The sequence below is a fragment of the Maylandia zebra genome, linkage group LG18 (assembly GCF_041146795.1).
Source record: "Maylandia zebra isolate NMK-2024a linkage group LG18, Mzebra_GT3a, whole genome shotgun sequence".
In the NCBI taxonomy this organism is placed as follows: domain Eukaryota; kingdom Metazoa; phylum Chordata; class Actinopteri; order Cichliformes; family Cichlidae; genus Maylandia; species Maylandia zebra.
In genome coordinates, this window is record NC_135184.1 from 5,533,329 (window position 1) to 5,552,144 (window position 18,816).

An 18,816-nucleotide genomic window follows, 5' to 3' on the forward strand; every position below is an offset into this window, starting at 1 on the left:
TTCTTCTTCTTTTTTTTTTAAAGAAAAAAAAACAATCAGTATTGTATTTATTTCCAAACAGTGTTTTTGAATGACTGAACGATCGCACTGATGAGAGGCAACATGTAGATTTGTGGATGCACTGTTTACAGATGCCTTGGTTACTTGACTTCTGTCAATAAAAATGTGAAGAAAAAAATTAATAAAAGAGAATTACAGAAACTGCTGCTTTGTGTTTCTTCTTCTGTCTGCAGTCGTTTATCTGCCGCGTTCCCTCCAGCTGGTTTATCTTAACAGGAATTGAAACACAGAAGAATAACAATAAAAAACAACCCATTGAGCACATGTGGTTTTATACATTTCTTATATGTTAGATTTCTGTGGTTTGCAGTTCTTTAGATGTTATTCTGGGTTCTTTTGTGACCTGGATGAGTCACTGGTAGCTTCTTGGAAAGTTCACCTCTCCGTTGTTCACTGGAGACCCAAAGCCTTACAAACATCTGCAGACTAATAGATGCCAATAACTTTGTAATTTTTCTCATAAGTTTTCTTGAGCGTCTTTACATCGTGGTGTGATGTTTGTTTTTCTGAGCTTTCAGCCTGCTTCACTTTGACAGACAGGTTCTGTTTGAGTGATTTCTGGATTTCTAACGAAATCATCATTTATGAAACACTTTTTTACTTACTTGGGTTATTTTTTTTATCTAATATTAAAATTAGTTTGATCTTAAAATACAGGCCATATTAAAGAGAAATGGAAACTAGAACTAAATATTATTATCACTGATAATGTATGGGAAGAGATGTGTAAAACAAGGGAACAAGTAGTCAATTATGGAGAGTTTGACTGGAAATTTAAAATTTAGATTTTTTTAATACACCTCTTGTTATCTCCTCATATTGTAAGGAACCCAATGCAGAACTATGTTGGAGAAAATGTGGGGGAATAGGAGACGATTCACATATCTTTTGGGACTGTCCAATAATTCAAGGCTTCTGGATAAGAATCAAAGAAGAAACAGAGAAAATCCTACAAGTAAATCCTGCACTGAACCCCACCATATTTCTCTTGGGAGTTATACCTAGAGAGAGGTATACCATAGATGAAAAATATATACTGATAGCTAAGAAAAGGATAACTGTGAAATGGAAACAAACAAACTCACCATCCATAACTCAATGGAAACAGAGACTGAAAAGAGTTCATACAATGGAAAGAATGACAGCAAGCCTGCAACTGAAGGTGGAGATCTTCCACCAGGGATGGATGTGTGGCCAGATACTTGGGTGAATGAAAACAAACTTTGGAACATTGTAATATAAAGCTATAAATCTCCCCTACGACATATCATTATATTAATCGTGGTCTGTTTTTTTCCTCTCTCTCTCTTAAATGGTCTTATGTCAGAGAATGTTAATATGTTGCTTGTTTTTTTGGTTATTGCCACAAAAATTACTAAATAAAAAGTCCCCCCATAATTAGTTTGATCTTATTTAATGAATAAAAAATAAAGGGGGGTAAAATAAATCTTTATTTTTAGTGATCTCTCTGCTGATTTTCATAAATGTTCCCTCTGACATTTGGCCTCCATATTACAATAATAATTTAAAAGCCTAAAAGTAACTGAAACTACTAAAAACTACACTGAAAGAAGAAAATTCACTCTGGAGACTAACTGACACTAAACTGACCTTAAAAAGTCAAAATGGAATGAAAAATAAAAACTAGAAAATTCAAAACTAATAACTCTAGTAAAAGGTCACCTCCATCTTTTATCTACAGTCCATGTATTCAGTAGCATGTCTTCTTTAAAAATAAGGCTTAATCTTTATTTAATTCAATAAATGTAATTAATATATTACACACAATTAAAATAAAAGTCCCCCATTCAGAGTCTGTTCACCTTAATTAAGACTAGTAATTAGGTTTAAGAAAAAATAGAGATGAAAAAGGAATATTTTTTTTAATAAACAGCTGACATTACCTGAAACAAACTGATATTTTCACATTTTATTTATTCATAAGGCTAATTTATGTCTAAGTTCTTATTCTGTTGATCTCTTTAAGGTCGACGTTTGACATAAACAATTAAACAAAACCACGTAACCTTTAACATTTTAATGATTCTGTTATACAGACGGGCTTTTCTTTAAAAAAGAAAAAAAAGAATAAACATCCACTGAGCTTGCAAAGCATGCATGAAGATATGTACATTTGCATTAGAACGTTTCCCCGCCCGTCACAGCAGCTTTCGAGAGCAGCGTCCCTTCTGTTCAGCGCACTAAACCCAAATCTCCGAGTGTACATGCTGCACGTTTATGGCTCGTTTTCTTTAACACACAATCCTTCACTCTCGTTTCAAAACAAACAGTATCGTTCACATCTCTATATGTTACCTTAATATTCTTTCATGCACATTTTTAAGACATTGAAGTAATCATAAACATCTCTAAGAGTTTGACTTTCTCTTTCTGCTACAGTCTGGTCTGCAGGCTCAATACTGGCTGAACAATCCTTTCTGTGGCATCCATGAGCTTATTTTCCTTTGCAGTGACTCAACCGAAGCACAAGAAAATGATCACAGAATTATAAGTAAACATTATGCTGGAAATAAGACATTAACACTCTGTTTTTAAATTGAAAGTGTAAATATATTTTTTTTTAAGTTTTAAAATGAATGTAATGTTTTGAATTATGGATGGATACTGATAAGGATGTAATGATTTATTTCTGATAAATCTCTTGTAAGGTCTCGAGTTCCTTAAAGGTGGAGAAACAAAACTCATACAGTAACCAGAGTTCATGACACTGAAACTTTTAAGTCGCACTTTCCCGGTCGCGGTGTACGTGCAGAAGGCTGATATCAGAACGTGAGCTGCATTTGTGGATATGAACAAATACAAACTAAAATGGCTGAAGGTGTAAGGCAGAAGTTTTCCCCTCAGTAGCACAACGCTGGAGGACCCAAAAATCCCTCCATGTTCAGGATCGGAGATCCTGTGGAGAAAAAAAACAGCACATCAGACTAATACTGTGGATACGAATCCTGACTGACGTCTGTCTTTACGTATTCTTACCCTTTTAAGTCACTTGTGTAATGAGCCCTTTTTCAGCTTCGTGTTTATCATCCAGCTCCTCTTCAGAGTCTGAACACGAAAGGGAAATCGGTCAGCGTTTTTATAGAAACACCACAGAAAATGTAGGACGATAAAAGAACGGTGGAGCCAGGATTTTAACTGCCAACCTTCAGATTAGAAGACGACCCCTCTGAACCCGGACGGCTCAGGTATTCATGCCAACTAAATGTATTATCCTTAAAGACATTAATGGCATCTACAACTGCTTAATAGCAGATGATGCCCTTCGCTCTTATTTTGAAAATTCAGCCACTGATAACCAGCCTGACAATTCCCGTCTTGTCAGGTTTCATCATTTTTAAATTTTCTTGTTTATTGACCTGTGTGAAACAACTGAGGCGCGCTTGTCTTAATCGTCTGCAGGAGGCTGCAGGTTCAAAGCAGCTGCAGGAGGCTGGTGTGAGAATAAACCTTCACTTTTAATTCTTCACATTTTACAGAAACGGGAATTATTTTTGTATTTTGTGTTATCGACTGCAGCTCTGCTTCTGCTCTGGAGAGTGTCTGTGTCTGCAAAGGATGGGCCCACCCATTGTATGGAAGGCTCACTGCAGAGGCAGCTGAGTAATTGAATTATTTTCTAAGCAATAAGATGTCTGCAGATGAAAAAGCTCCTTTCACTGTGCAGTGAAACAAATACTGAAGGAGCTACGCCACTCATTTCTGGGTGTGAAGTGCAAAGCTGGAAATCTAAAAACTCTAATAATAATAATAATGATGACAATAAAATGAACTGTATATCTTCATATTTTGTGTCTGTACGCTCATTTAAATGGGAATGAAGAGTCAGAATCATCAGACTGAGCAGTCTGAAAGAGCGACAGCTGAAGCGAGCGTGTCGGGTGTGTTTGGGTTTGTCTGATGTCAGTGGGCAACACGTTCTCACTCCCAACTCGTCAAACGTGTGACGCATGGTCAGGCTCCCTCTGCTGCACTTATGGACGCGCAGGGTACCCCTCTCGCGTCGGGAATTGACGTGAAGGGTCCTCCGATTGAAGAGATTGCCGCGGAAGTGCCTTTTGTCGGTATATTTAGACATTTTCCAAATCACATTGTAGTGACGTATACAGAACACAATAAATTATATAATGTAAACAACTACCTGAAAAACAGGTAGAACAATACTTTTGTATGGTTTATTGCATTTACGGAGGGAGTGATGTATGCTGGGTAATGGCACAGCTAGCTACTGGGTGACTTTATTCACCCGCTTCGGCTGTTATCAGTCCATACAATGGGCGTCATTAGCACAAACCAGTCCCATAGATATGGGCCATCTCCTGCTAGATTGTTCAGAAGGTTGTTCTCATCCATCCAGATGGAGGATCACTAACAGGAGCGTGGAAGACTCCAGAATCCACTCTGGCTGGAATCCGGTGGATACAGCAGTGTTTACAGGTAAGACCATTTAAACGGACAGCATTTATAGAATGACTATTAAAAGTCAGCGAGTGTCAGTAATGTTAATGTGGTTATGTTAGTAATACACCGAGTGCTAATATAACAGCTTTAAGATGCATTTGTAGATGTTATTACGTGTTTTACCGTCTTTATGGTGCTAGCTTAAAGTTACGGTGTAAACGTTAGCTTATATTGGAGTAAAGCTGTTACTGTTTAAACGATGTTAGCACAGAAATATTAGCTTCTGTCATGACTGATGAAGTTACTAGTTAATAAAGTTTCCAGTAAAGTGTTTAATCGCAGCCACAGATTGACAGCAAATATCTCGATTAGCTTCAGTGCATCTGTAATAAATATGTGCAAGTTTCAGTGCTTCGTTTAAACTGTATGATACTTATACTGACCCAGGGTCAGTGTAAAATACAATCCTAGCTGTGTGAACAAAGCCTGGCTCCTTTAATCCTGCATGACAAACCTCAGGATGCAGGTTATTATTACTCTTTCCTGCTGGCACACCTGTCACACCTGAGAGTCAGCTAGAAACTTACAGTGACGTGGACATCATGCAAAGACTGCCAGACTCTGTAATGCTGCAAATGATCAGTGACTCAGGTTAACACTAAACTTTAAACGGCACCTCTGTGTCTCTGTGTGCTGAACATCTAGGATTGGGTCAGGCTGCATCAGCTGAAGCTGTTATTTGTATATATCAGTATTTTTTATTCAGGTGTGGGGAAAATACGTAAGACTGCAGTGAAGCGATGCACCAGATTAATCCCTGGCCAAAGGTATCGTACTTAAATCAGACTACTGATCCAGCCACATCAGCCTTTTGTGAGGTCTGTTTAAAGTAGACTAAAAGTGAACTGCAGGTTCCTGAGAGGTGGACTGTGAGCACAGAAACACATGTTCATATATACAGCTGCAGCAAACTTACATTAATTTTAAATAGATTTGTTACTCTGATGTCTGTCTCTGTGTTAGTCCTCTGACAGACTGGTGACCTGTCCAGGTGTGCTCTACCTATGACTACTGGGACAGGCTCTAGCCTCTGTAATAGAAATGTTCTGTTATTCTCATTTAAAGTATTTAAGTGCTTATGCATGTGCTTAGTTGTGACACTGTTACTGTTCAGTGAAAGTTTCTAAAACTAGATGAACTTACTTCAGCGTCAGCAGTTTGAGAAAACAACTCCCTTTACAGGTGCTGATAAGGCCAAGGGCACAAAACAGCTTAACCATTGATACGTTAGGTTTCATAGCGAGACACGTGAAGTGTGGTGTGATCAGTTTAACTTCCTCTTCCTTGGAATGCATAAAGGAGGAGGAGCACGACCTCTGTGGCAGCGCTGACATGACTGAACTGTGATGTTTGATGTGTGTTGGCGCAGTAATAAATAGCTTGATCACAGCTCTTTCTGTGTTGCAGACTTTATTTCAAAAATTCCACGACCCCCCCCCCCCCCCCCCCACCCCCCCCACCCTCCCACTGTGAACCTGAATTGAATATTCAGAAGACATTTGTTTAAATAGTTCTACAAATCTGAGCTGTCGGTGTGTCCTTGGATTGTGTGGTAATAATATTAGAGCCTGCAATCTTTCTTACTGAATCTCTACTATGAGTCATGTTACCTGAGATTAATTCTATGTTTACCTGTCAGCCTGGACGAATGTGCTGTGTGAAGGAAATTAAATTAAATCAGATCTGAACTGCGTACATTTAAGGAACCTGTTCATATTTAATTGAAATATGAACCAGTGTTTTTTTTTTTTGATTGCTGATTCCAAGAGAGTCTTTGTGGAAATCCTGTTTGGCTTTTTGTTATTTTAATTCTCTTCTCTGTTTTCCAGAACAGTTCTCCACAGTCACTGTCCACATGGGTCAGTGGGACCAAGAAGCACTCTGCTAATGTGGAACTCTGACCAGCAACATCCAGCAGGACCCAGACAGCGTTTTCTATCTCCCAGCTGGAGTTTTTGTTTGTCAGTGACTGGAGAGTCAGATTTTTGTTGAGCTTCACACTTGCAGAGGTAAGTCAGTTTGCAGAGATCCCTCCCACCCTGGCTTTTATGTGCTAGATTTCTTATCTGAAAGAGTAATATTTCAGTGACTGCTGCTTATACCACAGGTTAATACTGTTACTGATCCCTGATAGGAGAATCATCAATTTTGCCAGCAAAGAAGCCTGGTGGATGTTTGTTTACAGTCTGATGATGGGACATCATGCTCTGCATCTTTAAAGTTTGTCTCTTGATTATTATTCATACCCAGTAATGTGAAGTATGCTCATATCTACTATAACTGAACCAACCTGGTGCTCTTCATTTATGGAGGCTGTTGAGTCTGAATGTTGGATGTTGTGTATCTCGTGTTCTCTGGGCTTTGTTGTCCTCAGTCTTTTTGCAGGATCAGAAAACAAAACCAGGAGGCGCGTAAATGTTTCTTCTCCATGATGTTTCTTCAAATGTTTCTTCTGGATGATGATATGACTGTGACACGGGATGCCACCTTTGGTCTTGTGATGAAGCAAAGCTCAGGAAGAAGTGTGATTAAATGGTACCCACATGTGTGCTGCTGAGAAGGATGTACAGGGGCACCTGCAGCCAAATCCAAGCCTCAGGTTAGTTGTAGTTGCAGAACGCTATAGACTGAGACAGCTGAGGCATCAAATGTTTGATTAAACGGATGAAAAAGAGAAGTTTTTTCCCTATAATTATCACTTCTTAAAATCTGTAGCAACTTCAAGTCTTTCAGCATGCTGAGCATGCTCAGAATGTGACAATATATTTTTGTTCAATATTTAATTTCTTTCAGTTGCAATTGTTAAATGAAAAAAAATATATTCTTATAATTTAGCAAACTAATTTATCAAAAAAAATATATATACATATATCTGTAGTAGTTTTAATGAATTAATTTGACACCTGTATTGAAAATACCATATTGTATTCATACAGAATCAGTATGGTATCATTGTTTGTCTGTTCACTGATTGTTGAAACTAAGAGCTACTTTGATCTGTTTAGATCTAAAGTATCCAAAGTTGAGCTCTGATGTTTCTTCACCCCTGTGTGTGTGATATGTGATTTCCTACATGCTGGCAGAGCAGCAGTTTGTGCTCACAGATGGTGACGGTGTGGAGAGACGGTGGTGTTTCCTCAGAAGAACCAGCAGAGTCACAAAGGACACCAGTCCATCTCACCACCTTGACTTGCTGACTGATGTTCGTCTGCACTGCACAGAGGAAATCAACTGACCGAGGTTTGTCCAGTGACGTGTTATGAAATGTATATTTGTTTTATGCTTACAGATATGTTTTTCTTGACAGAGGCTCTGCAGAGGTTAGACAAAGCAGAGAAAACATGTGCTTTACATTTTACTGTGATTTATTGAGATATTTGTTGCCTGATGTTCAGCAGGAATGGAGAAATAGAATCAAAGGGAGATGTTTTTGATGTTTTTGTAATGATGTAAGTAAATCTTCAATATTATTTATTTGCTTGGTTATATTAGGAGTGTTTCTGAGTGAGGGGGAGAGGAGTCATCATCCAGGTAAAGTGACGTAGATCAGTGGATACACTTGTCTCCCCTTTAAAGGAGACGATCCAAGTCATCCTTAAATGTTAGTGCTTTCAAATACACAAACATTTTTAAAGGACAAAAATGAACATCCAACTTTGACTGTAACACAAAATAAATCTTTGCATGTGTGTTTTCAAACTCTCAGATGGGCAGCATATCAGTCTTGGACTGTCTAACCTGCAGCACTGAATGACCACCGCACGAGCATGTTCCTGCAACATTCAGCATCTGATCCTTCATCTGTGTGCTTCTGCTTTTGGTAAGTAGAGTTACCCAACTACAGTAACTCTAAACACATGCCATCCATTTCTAACGGCCTGGTTACTTCCTGTCAGTTACTTTAGAAACCATGTGGTCACCTGACCTAACACTGTTTCTTCTTCTTCCCCTTAATGTTCAAGTGTCACATGTCAAACAGCTGGAGAGGAAACTACACCAGCGTACTGAGATGTTTCACCAACACGTGCCAGATGCTGTTCCTTCATGGTGACATCACCAGAGACAGCCCCGCCCACCTCAGGACCTCGCCATTGATCATGATGATTATAATGATGACAGCGAGCGGAACTAAGACTGTAAAAATCCACGACCAGAATGTTTCTTTCTAATTATGAACGAATAGTGAGAGCCTCTTTCTGTGTTTTGCCTGTTTTGGGTTTTTACCTCATTTGTTACTAACAAAGTTCACAAACTCACACAGTTTACATTCTGTATGTTTCCATCTTTACCAGCCACACTCTAACTGCATTTAAGAAAATAATCCTTAGAAATCGTTGTTTTTCTCTTTTGTAATTGATGATAATTCAGTGAATATACTGCGCTGCTTCCTTTTATTGCGTCACACATTGCTTTAAGTTTTTCAGTGTCCAGTTATTTTTTACTGCTGTTTGAATTCTCTGTATGTTTGACCCTGTAGACTGTTTGATGGACTGCTTGTCTTCCTGTTTGTAACCGCCGCCTGTTTTTTAATAAAGATTTGGATTTCTGACTTCAACACAGCCTCTGCGTGTCCTCCCTTTGTGTCCTCTTCCTCTGTGAATGTGTTGCATGTGTCACAGATTCATTTTATTAACAGCTCTCCCACAGTGAGTTGCATCAGCATTCATTCACAGCACATTTCAGAAGGATTCAGATTAATACAGTGATCTTACAGTCAGAATGATCCTGACAGAGTGCCACTGTAAATGATCTTTCATCAGGTCAATTTTAAAGTTCAGTATTTCAAAGCAGGAGTTATGAAGAATCATGCTGGCATTAGGACTAATAATATGTACTTACAAAGTCAAAGTTTTTTAATTATGCTAGAATATTGGAAGACAATCAACTTTTAGTGTTTTCCGCATATTAATTATTCTGAAATAGAGACGGTGACCCTAACTGTACAGAAGCACTAAACAGCTGACAATCTAACAGACATCATTGGCCTGAGCTGTCATGCACAGTGAGTCTGATCCTTTGCTGTGAGAGTCTGACAAGCATGTTTCTGGTCAGTTTGGAAGAAATAATATCACAATGTTGATCTTTCTTTCCAATATTCCTTCTCTTTTAAACTGTGATCAAAGGTACTTATGTTCACAGCATGTAATAATACTGACAGTCCAGGGCATTGTGGTCTGTTGAGCTAGGGTTAGGGTTAGGGTTAGCAATTCAGACATATGTAATCAATATTAAACGTCTCTGACGTGGGCCACTGTCCGCAGTGTTGGGAAATCCATACCAGGCTGGAATGAGTCAAGGTAGGTGAGCATCCACGAGAAGACACAGCAGATGCATCCTACTGACAGGACCAGGAGACTCCAGAAACCGAGCATCTTCTCTTCAGTGCCATCCACTCCTGTCACCCTCTCTGCCCACAGCTCTTTGAGTATGGGGTAGATAAGGGCGCAGAGAAACCCTTATTACTAATTCGTATTATAATTCAATTTCCATGAAATATTCATATTCAGTATCGGTCCTTTTATATTATAACCACGTATCCACCCAGGCTCATGGTGGGGCAGGGCTCTGTCCTGGGATGCTTGAGTACAAGGTAATGTACACCCTGACCAGGTATCCAGTCTGTCAGAATTGTTTTCAATATTTGGTTCAAAAACATGAGTGACAACAGAAATCCAACTAGGATTCTTGCATATGATGAATGAAGTCTGTCTTTGACTGTATTGTCCAGCTGATCCATCAAACCCCCAGCAGGTGAACCTTATTCATGACATAACACGGCAACAATGTAAAAAATTAAACAGCAACAGTCTAAATGTAAAGTGCATTCTAAACTCCTCTTCAATAAATCATATGCAAAGAGTCATTCAGGACTGTAAAACGTGAACTACAGAACCCAGAGTCTTCATCATTAAATCTCTGGTTGCTTCATTTTTCTATCCTATATCAGATACTTTAAGGTTAGGTTAGGTAAACTTGCATTCTCATGGTGAGGCAAAGTGCTTTATGTGTGTGCGTGTCATGAACGGCTATAAAAGGCCTATAATTAAAGAACAAAGCGGGGTTTGAGTTCGAGTTGCGGCAGACTGTCACTACTTGTAAATGGAACGCAGCCTTCCTACGGCGGACAGCTAATAACAGGAATCGGACGCGGTCCACCCAAGTCCACAGCAACCACCATAGCAACCGCCTAGCATGACCTTAAAAACACATTCTGTCTTCATAACTATCAAAAACGTAAAATGATTTGCAAAGTGTTTAAGTGTTACAGCTGCAGAGAGCTATGGCGGTATCTTTGGAAGCTGTTTACATAGCTAATAATATACGATGTAACCATGGAGACAGTCAGTCACGTGAGCTAGCGGTGCATGTTTACTACAGTGAATAAGGTGATTGCGTCCACACGCTGCAGGGGGTAAAGACATTACTTCAATATTGTTTTATACTGATATATATTTGCCTTCTGTTGACCATCACCTCAGGTTCACCATTACAGTTTCAGCATACAAATGCACACTGTCTAAACACATTCAAAAACTCATGTCTCAGAAATAAGCACAGATGTTCATGTTTGTCATTAGTTTTATTTGTAAGAAAATTATGAACTTCATATTGTGCATTAAATAAAAGAACATTTCACAACTCGTGAGTCAACAGAAACAGGTAACAGAAATGTCTCTAATGTGTACAGTGTAGTGTAAGCATTAAAAGATCATAAAGGAAACACTAACATTTATGTGAAACTAATTGTAATAAAAAAATGAACAGGTGGTTTATAGATTTAAAAGAAAGAATCTGAAAACAACACTTTTTTGGTCTAAGTGATCAAAGTAGAAAACAGAACTGATGTTCAAAAACAAACCGTAGCTGCACTAATATTACACATCTCCATTGTTGTGGTGAACAGACATGTTGCTTTTAAAACCACATGCAGTGTGTGACCGTGACTGTTCACTGAGACCATGAACGCCACTTCGCTGAAGCCTTCGCCTTCTTCTTCTTCTTCTTCTAAATTGGAAGCAGAAGGAGCACGAGCTGCTTTGATCTACTGAAATGAAAAAGCAGAACATCTGAGCTGAAACCAGTCAGCTGAAATCATTAAGACAGGAACAAATTCAATGCAGTGTCTCAGGTGGCTTAGCCTGTTACAACTGTTGATACAAGCTAAATACGGTTAACACACAGTGTCAGGGAGCTCCAGTGTGGGAACTAGTGGCTTTAGGTTTGTAGTCATTTAACTTTCATCCATTCATTCATTTAATTCAGGAGGAAGAAATGCCAGGTTGGTGCAGGCTGGTTACATGCATTTGGTCCCATGCAGTCTTTAATTAAATGACTTGGTTCATTTTATGGCTGGGCTGTATGTGGGGTTATATCATGTTATTTGGGCAGGAGTACCTGTCCCCTGTTAGACTTAGAAAGTTTCTCCATAAGTAGAGTTTCTAACTCTTCTAGCACATCTGTGGCTGGCAGCTTTTTTGGTGGCTCTTTTTACCCCACACTGGTTGTGAGTGTGTAAATAGCCCCACTAGTTCTTTTGGGTTGCAGTTAACTTGGGAGGAAGGGGTGGGTATGCCATGACTAGATGAATAACAATTATCTGGGATACATAAATTTCATAATGCATGCATGTATCTCTATAAACCTGCCTGAGGGCTGCCATTTTTACATTCAGTTATTTCTCTGTTGAATCTAAATAATGAATGTGTTACAGTTAAACTGACACTGATCAGTGTAAATGGCTCATTGGGACACAGAAACCTTTAAATTAAACCTGATATCGAGTGTCAAACCATATCAAAGCTGTAAAAGCTGTTTACAGTCATAATTTATAAAACTATGATTGTAAATAAATTCAAACAAGTGAGCTTTTCTCTTTGTGCTGAATATCAACACTGTGATTTCTTAGACTGTAAGCTTTACTTTAGCACAACCACTTGTAGAAGCTGCCACTCCAAATGTCTTTGATAACAAGAAAAAAATACCTTTTCAGTCCACGGCCTGAAGTTCTTCTCCGACATCTTCTGCAATCGGCTTTGTCTGCTGGTTTGAAGACAATAAACCACAAAAAAGATGATTTAGTCACTTTGTCTGTGTCATGCAGCTCGAATGTGTCGTGTAAAGATGTTGAATAGCCGTCGTTATCCCTCTGCTGTGTCAGTAGGATTGTACTGTACAGCATCTCATTGATATGTGAGGAATGCTAATGTAACACGATAACAGACTTACATCATTAAAACATAAAGGGCAGGAGATATTTAGATATTTTTATATTTATATTACATTTTATAGCTGACGGATATTACTAAATAGATAGAATTTACTAAATAGCTGGATGAAGATGAAAAATATGTCTATAATAACAAATGACCATGAGAGCCAGTAGAATTAATTCAGCTGGACACTCGAAAGACGTCCTTAAATGCTCTTTAAGTGGCAGAACAAACGAACAAACAGTTAATTGCTTACTTGAGATGAAATCTGCTCAGCTACTTTGAAAACAGCTTCTAACTGGTTCCTCCTTTAACAGGATGACGGCTCAGGGGTAAGGCCATCATGCAGTCCAGCAACCTTTATGGTTCTGCTTTGATTCACCAGGAACTATTAGGGAAACCTTCCAGCGCCTCCTGTGAAAGACACAGGCATAAACATACAAACATTTATTAACATGTTCCACAGTCTTCCAGTTTGATTTTCTCATCCTGTGGACAACAACGTACATGGATGCAGGTTTATTGTTAACTTTTGTAAGGTTTATTTAGTGAACATATCCAGCTGCAGCTCCACTGTGATCCTGAGCTGGATAAGCACTTAAGGAAATGTGTCAATAAATGGACAAACATCAACTTACTATATTTATCCAAACAGATGGGACCAATAATGCTTCACTGAGTCAGAGACTTTAATGTCTCTTCTATGTAAGAATGTCTCGTGCTGATATACCTGCAAACTTGACAACAAAGGTTTTTCAGACTACATGTAGCTGTCCTCTATGTCAGCTAACACATTTACATTTATGTCACACTTATTTCTGCTTTCCCATTTTATAATTATTACTTACATTTTGATTAGATACCTTGAGTTTGTAAATGATCAGATTACATAATTGGAATACAATGTATCCAATTCAGGGTTGCAGGAGGATGAAGCCTATCCCAGCTGATACAGGACAAAGACAGGCTGCCAGTTTATTGCAGGGCTAACACAATATGTGTAACAGAAAATCCACTTAAATGTTTTATATTTGTTATAATAATCATAATTATGACTATTATTTAAAGGTTTCTTTAAATAATACATTTTGATTTTTATAACCTCTAAAATATAAACCTGAGCTGTTTCAGATTCTGACCTCTGACCTCAGTGACCTGGCTGTGTCCTCACTGCAGCTCCCTCTTGGAAGTACGTCTGCTTCTTGTCTACCCCCAGTGTTGACCGCCTGCCCTTGATATCACGTACTGTAACTGAGGAACAAAAAAGGACAAACACTTGCCTTCATTTAAGAAGTACATTCATACAGAGGTAATCTATGGAAACACACTAGTTCAACCTTTGGGAGAAATCAGTTCCTGTGAAACATTTCTGTAAATGAACATCATGTGGAGAATGAATGAAATGAGTTCTTCCGGTGACTCAGCAGTCCCACACTGACAAATGACATCTAGTTAAACTATTAAGCATATTTGCTCTTCTGAAATCTGTGTTAAACAACAACAAACATAAATTAGTAACAAAAATACAGCTGAGTAGAGGCTTTACAAACCACCAGCAGCCATAATGCTAAATTTTAATCTTCAAATGTTTCTGAGCCGTCTTCAACCTGCTTTTAACACATTAAAGTCCCACAGTCAATGCAGCCTGACCCAATCCTAGATGTTCAGCACACAGAGACACAGAGGTACTGTTTAAAGTTTAGTGTTAACCTGAGTCACTGATCATTTGCAGTATTACAGAGTCTGGCAGTCTTTGCATGATGTCCACGTCACTGTACGTTTCTAGCTGACTCTCAGGTGTGACAGGTGTGCCAGCAGGAAAGAGTAATAATAACCTGCATCCTGAGGTTTGTCATGCAGGATTAAAGGAGCCAGGCTTTGTTCACACAGCTAGGATTGTATTTTACACTGACCCTGGGTCAGTATAAGTATCATACAGTTTAAACGAAGCACTGAAACTTGCACATATTTATTACAGATGCACTGAAGCTAATCGAGATATTTGCTGTCAATCTGTGGCTGCGATTAAACACTTTACTGGAAACTTTATTAACTAGTAACTTCATCAGTCATGACAGAAGCTAATATTTCTGTGCTAACATCGTTTAACCAGTAACAGCTTTCCTCCAATATAAGCTAACGTTTACACCGTAACTTTAAGCTAGCACCATAAAGACGGTAAAACACGTAATAACATCTACAAATGCATCTTAAAGCTGTTATATTAGCACTCGGTGTATTACTAACATAACCACATTAACATTACTGACACTCGCTGACTTTTAATAGTCATTCTATAAATGCTGTCCGTTTAAATGGTCTTACCTGTACACACTGCATATCCACCGGATTCCAGCCAGAGTGGATTCTGGAGTCTTCCACGCTCCTGTTAGTGATCCTCCATCTGGATGGATGAGAACAACCTTCTGAACAATCTAGCAGGAGATGGCCCATATCTATGGGACTGGTTTGTGCTAATGACGCCCATTGTATGGACTGATAACAGCCGAAGCGGGTGAATAAAGTCACCCAGTAGCTAGCTGTGCCATTACCCAGCATACATCACTCCCTCCGTAAATGCAATAAACCATACAAAAGTATTGTTCTACCTGTTTTTCAGGTAGTTGTTTACATTATATAATTTATTGTGTTCTGTATACGTCACTACAATGTGATTTGGAAAATGTCTAAATATACCGACAAAAGGCACTTCCGCGGCAATCTCTTCAATCGGAGGACCCTTCACGTCAATTCCCGACGCGAGAGGGGTACCCTGCGCGTCCATAAGTGCAGCAGAGGGAGCCTGACCATGCGTCACACGTTTGACGAGTTGGGAGTGAGAACGTGTTGCAGTGGGAGGAAACAGACCTGCCAAAGACTCTGGCGGAGAGTAGAACTGCCCATCAGATAAAGGACCTGGACCCAGGAGAGGAGCCCTACTTGTATCTATGATGGACTGATGTCCTGAAACACAGAAGGATGAAGAAAGCAGGAATAACGGCATCAGCAGGACATCAATGAGGTTAGAATAACATAACAGTGGTGAAACAACTTTCATTTATCAGGTGAGTAAAGATTTTGTTCATAGCATATAATTATTAATAATTACCTGAGAAATAGCAACAGGAAGCTGATGCATTACACTTTTTACTCTAACATTATAATAAATAATTATAATATTAACTTCTTATCCCATGATCATATATTTTAAATAAAACAACTGAATAAAATTACTCAGTATGTAGCTTTGAATGTTCACCAGCAGGTGGCAGTGTTTCACCAGAGCGCCTGCTGCTGTTCTTTATCGTTTTCTTGTTTCTTTTTCATTCTCCACTCAGAGGCTCTTGAGTCATAGTACTTGTTTTTTCACATTCTTTTGCTAACTTAAAGGAAGGTTTTAAAAGGAACCTGTAAGGTAAACGATCTGTTGACAGAGATCACAGCAGTGACAGCAGCAGTACTGCAACAGTAATGAAGGTGCCTTTTTTATTATTAGCTCAGTTGAGACTCACTGTTTTCGTCTTCGATCTCCTGAGGCAGGACCTTGAAGTCGAGCAGCCACGTTTCTATCCAGGCCAGAACGAAGGAGATGATGGGCAGCAGGTACCCAAAGGCCCCCAGACTCAGCAGCTACACAAGAAACACACACGTCCCAGTATGAATATGTAATTCTACACAAAGCATACAAAATCTGACCATTTAAAATTTAGAAGGTGCAAAAACAAATATTTATTATTGTTAAACAGCAGCAATTACAGGTTTTCCTGTACAGGGAGTTTGCTTCACTTCCTTAAATCCTCATACATGTTTGCATCGCCATCGAGGAATATGGAGCAAAGACTGCAGAAGAAAATTAACTCCAACAACAAACTGTCCTCTAAGAGGTTTTTGTGTGTGGACATTGACACCAATACTAAAATAAATAAAGATATTATTAGAAGTAAAAAACTAAAGTCAGTGCAACATTTTTGTTACAAATAATGAAAATATTAGATGTTGTCAGGTTTCTTAGATCAAAGCTTTAAGTACCACCCTGTTTTCTGAGGTGCTGTTAGTGTGTGTGTGTGTGTGTGTGTGCGTGCGTGCGTGCGTGCGTGCGTGTGTGTGTTTGAGTGTGTGTTTGAGATTACGGATCAACAAGTATGAAATCACCACTTAGCTACCAATCAGTTCTCTGGAAAACTGCTTTACAACAAGTACCTGAAAGATCCCTTTGGACTGCTGTGCCATGGATAGTGGGAGGATCTTTCCATTGATGAGCATCAGTAGTCTAATCAGTTTAGATTCTTAAATTCGACTTCATTCTTTGACTTTTCCCATTTGTCTGCAGAACAATTTCACAACATTTTCAATTCCTCTATAAACATTAATCTCGTTTTTTCTTTTGTCTGCAACGCTTGTCCCTAGCATGTCCTCGTCCATGAAAGCATTTAATCTTATCTGAGCAATTCCTCTTGGTCTCCTGTATCACTGCTCATCATTCGACATGCTTTTCCCAGTATATCCACGGCCATTTTTGTATTTATGCTTGTATTTTCTCCCAGACTGGTAAACATCAACAGAGCTCAGCAAAAGAACTTTTAGTTCCTATTTGAACTTTATTAATACAAGTGTTTAACCTTTTCATGTTTATAGTTTTATCTTTCTTTGTAAAGTCAGCTGTTCTGCTGCTCTCTATGTGATTGGTCAGATGACCCCAACGCCACCCCTTTCATGTAAACAGGCTAGTAGCTAAAATGGGAAACCCTGGTTTACCTCATAGATTGATAACTAGCGTCATGTGATCACTTAGTCTGATTGACAATGTTGGGATAAGTTAATCAAGATAACAGAAAGATTTCTTGAGTATGATGAACAATGAATTTAACTCCTAAATGTGACTTCCTAACACAGAATGTGATGACGTCATACGCTTTGTACTTTGATGTGTGGTGATTGGAAGTGTCTGTGTGGTGCAGCCTGGACAGACCAGACCAGCTGCACCACACAGACACTTCAAACCTCACCTGAGGACAAAAAGCACAAGAACAACAAGAAAAAAAGAAAGAAAACAAACCTTAGAAACATGCAGGGTTACAGGAGAAGCCAGCCGTGCAGAGTCTGAATTTAACTCCTATTTATGACTTCCTACCAAAGAATGATGATGGGAGAATTTCGATTTATTTATTACGCATTAGTTTTATGGGTCTGTTCCACTTAAGGTCAGATTGGTGTCTATGAACCAAAATGAGTTTCACACCAAGACTAAACTCGTGTCATGGTTTGCATTATGCAGTGGTTACAGTGGTGACACTTATTAGACTCTGAAGTCTGTGCACCAGTTTTTCAGGGTCCTATAGGTGCAATTGTTGCGACCACTGTAAATGTGACACCATCACAGAAAAATTGTATAAAATCAGAAGAAGAAAGAGAACTCTAATATGATGGCTGCACACCAGCTGGATCATTATAACATCACATCACATGAGTAACTTCAACATGACGAGACTTCAAGGACTCCAACAATGTTCATACAGTGAGGATAAATAATGTTTTTTTTTATTATTTATTATAAAAAGGACACAATATAGATATATAAAATGCAGCCAGAACTCCAATAACTAACATGTCCATTAATTTGACACGTTGATTTATATATAATTTCTTTTTCTCTCTTAGCTTTTCAGCTCCACATTTTTGCCATTTCTTCCACACTCAACTCTTTTCTACAAGCTGAGCACACAGTGAAGGTAGGGGAGGGCTGGTGGCATTAAGAGATTTGATTGGGCAATCTAGGGGCCAGTTAGTTCTTTCCTTTGGTGAAAGTTGGGCTCTTCAATTCAGCATGGTACAACTCCAAAGATTCTGCAACATCAAACCCTCTGTCTGCTAATATTACATCCAGTTACAAGATGAGCTTCCCGACCCCCTGAACTACAGATGCCCTACATGACTGTTAGGACAACTTATGTATTGCAAGTATGCAGTACTAAGAATAACTTGATGTTTCTGACTTTGCATTATGAATTGTTTATCCACTGCACTGTAAAAAAATATTCCGTAGAAAAACAGAGAATGTCCTGGTAAT

General features: G+C 38.8%; 4 long non-coding RNA genes across 7 annotated transcripts; 2 read left to right on the forward strand and 2 right to left on the reverse strand.

Annotated features, from left to right (window-relative positions):
• Positions 1-2,083: 2,083 nt before the first annotated feature.
• LOC143413590 (uncharacterized) lies at positions 2,084-16,400 on the reverse strand. The gene is made up of 4 exons (XR_013094194.1): positions 16,262-16,400; positions 15,618-15,713; positions 3,058-3,126; positions 2,084-2,977 (listed from the first exon to the last, which is right to left on the reverse strand). It is a non-coding gene; the product is annotated as an uncharacterized LOC143413590 (long non-coding RNA).
• On the forward strand, positions 3,997-6,627 carry LOC143413589 (uncharacterized). The gene is made up of 3 exons (XR_013094193.1): positions 3,997-4,142; positions 4,436-4,515; positions 6,369-6,627. It is a non-coding gene; the product is annotated as an uncharacterized LOC143413589 (long non-coding RNA).
• LOC143413467 (uncharacterized) lies at positions 6,679-9,094 on the forward strand. 3 transcript variants are annotated; one of them, XR_013094072.1, is made up of 5 exons: positions 6,679-7,138; positions 7,623-7,779; positions 8,032-8,140; positions 8,246-8,359; positions 8,502-9,094. It is a non-coding gene; the product is annotated as an uncharacterized LOC143413467 (long non-coding RNA). The 3 variants fall into 3 exon arrangements; XR_013094071.1 differs by having other exon boundaries at positions 8,032-8,359; XR_013094074.1 differs by having other exon boundaries at positions 7,628-7,779; positions 8,032-8,359.
• Positions 11,173-15,433, reverse strand: LOC143413591 (uncharacterized). 2 transcript variants are annotated; one of them, XR_013094196.1, is made up of 5 exons: positions 15,075-15,433; positions 13,896-14,000; positions 13,006-13,163; positions 12,522-12,579; positions 11,173-11,584 (listed from the first exon to the last, which is right to left on the reverse strand). It is a non-coding gene; the product is annotated as an uncharacterized LOC143413591 (long non-coding RNA). The 2 variants fall into 2 exon arrangements; XR_013094195.1 differs by having other exon boundaries at positions 13,889-14,000.
• Positions 16,401-18,816: the final 2,416 nt, after the last annotated feature.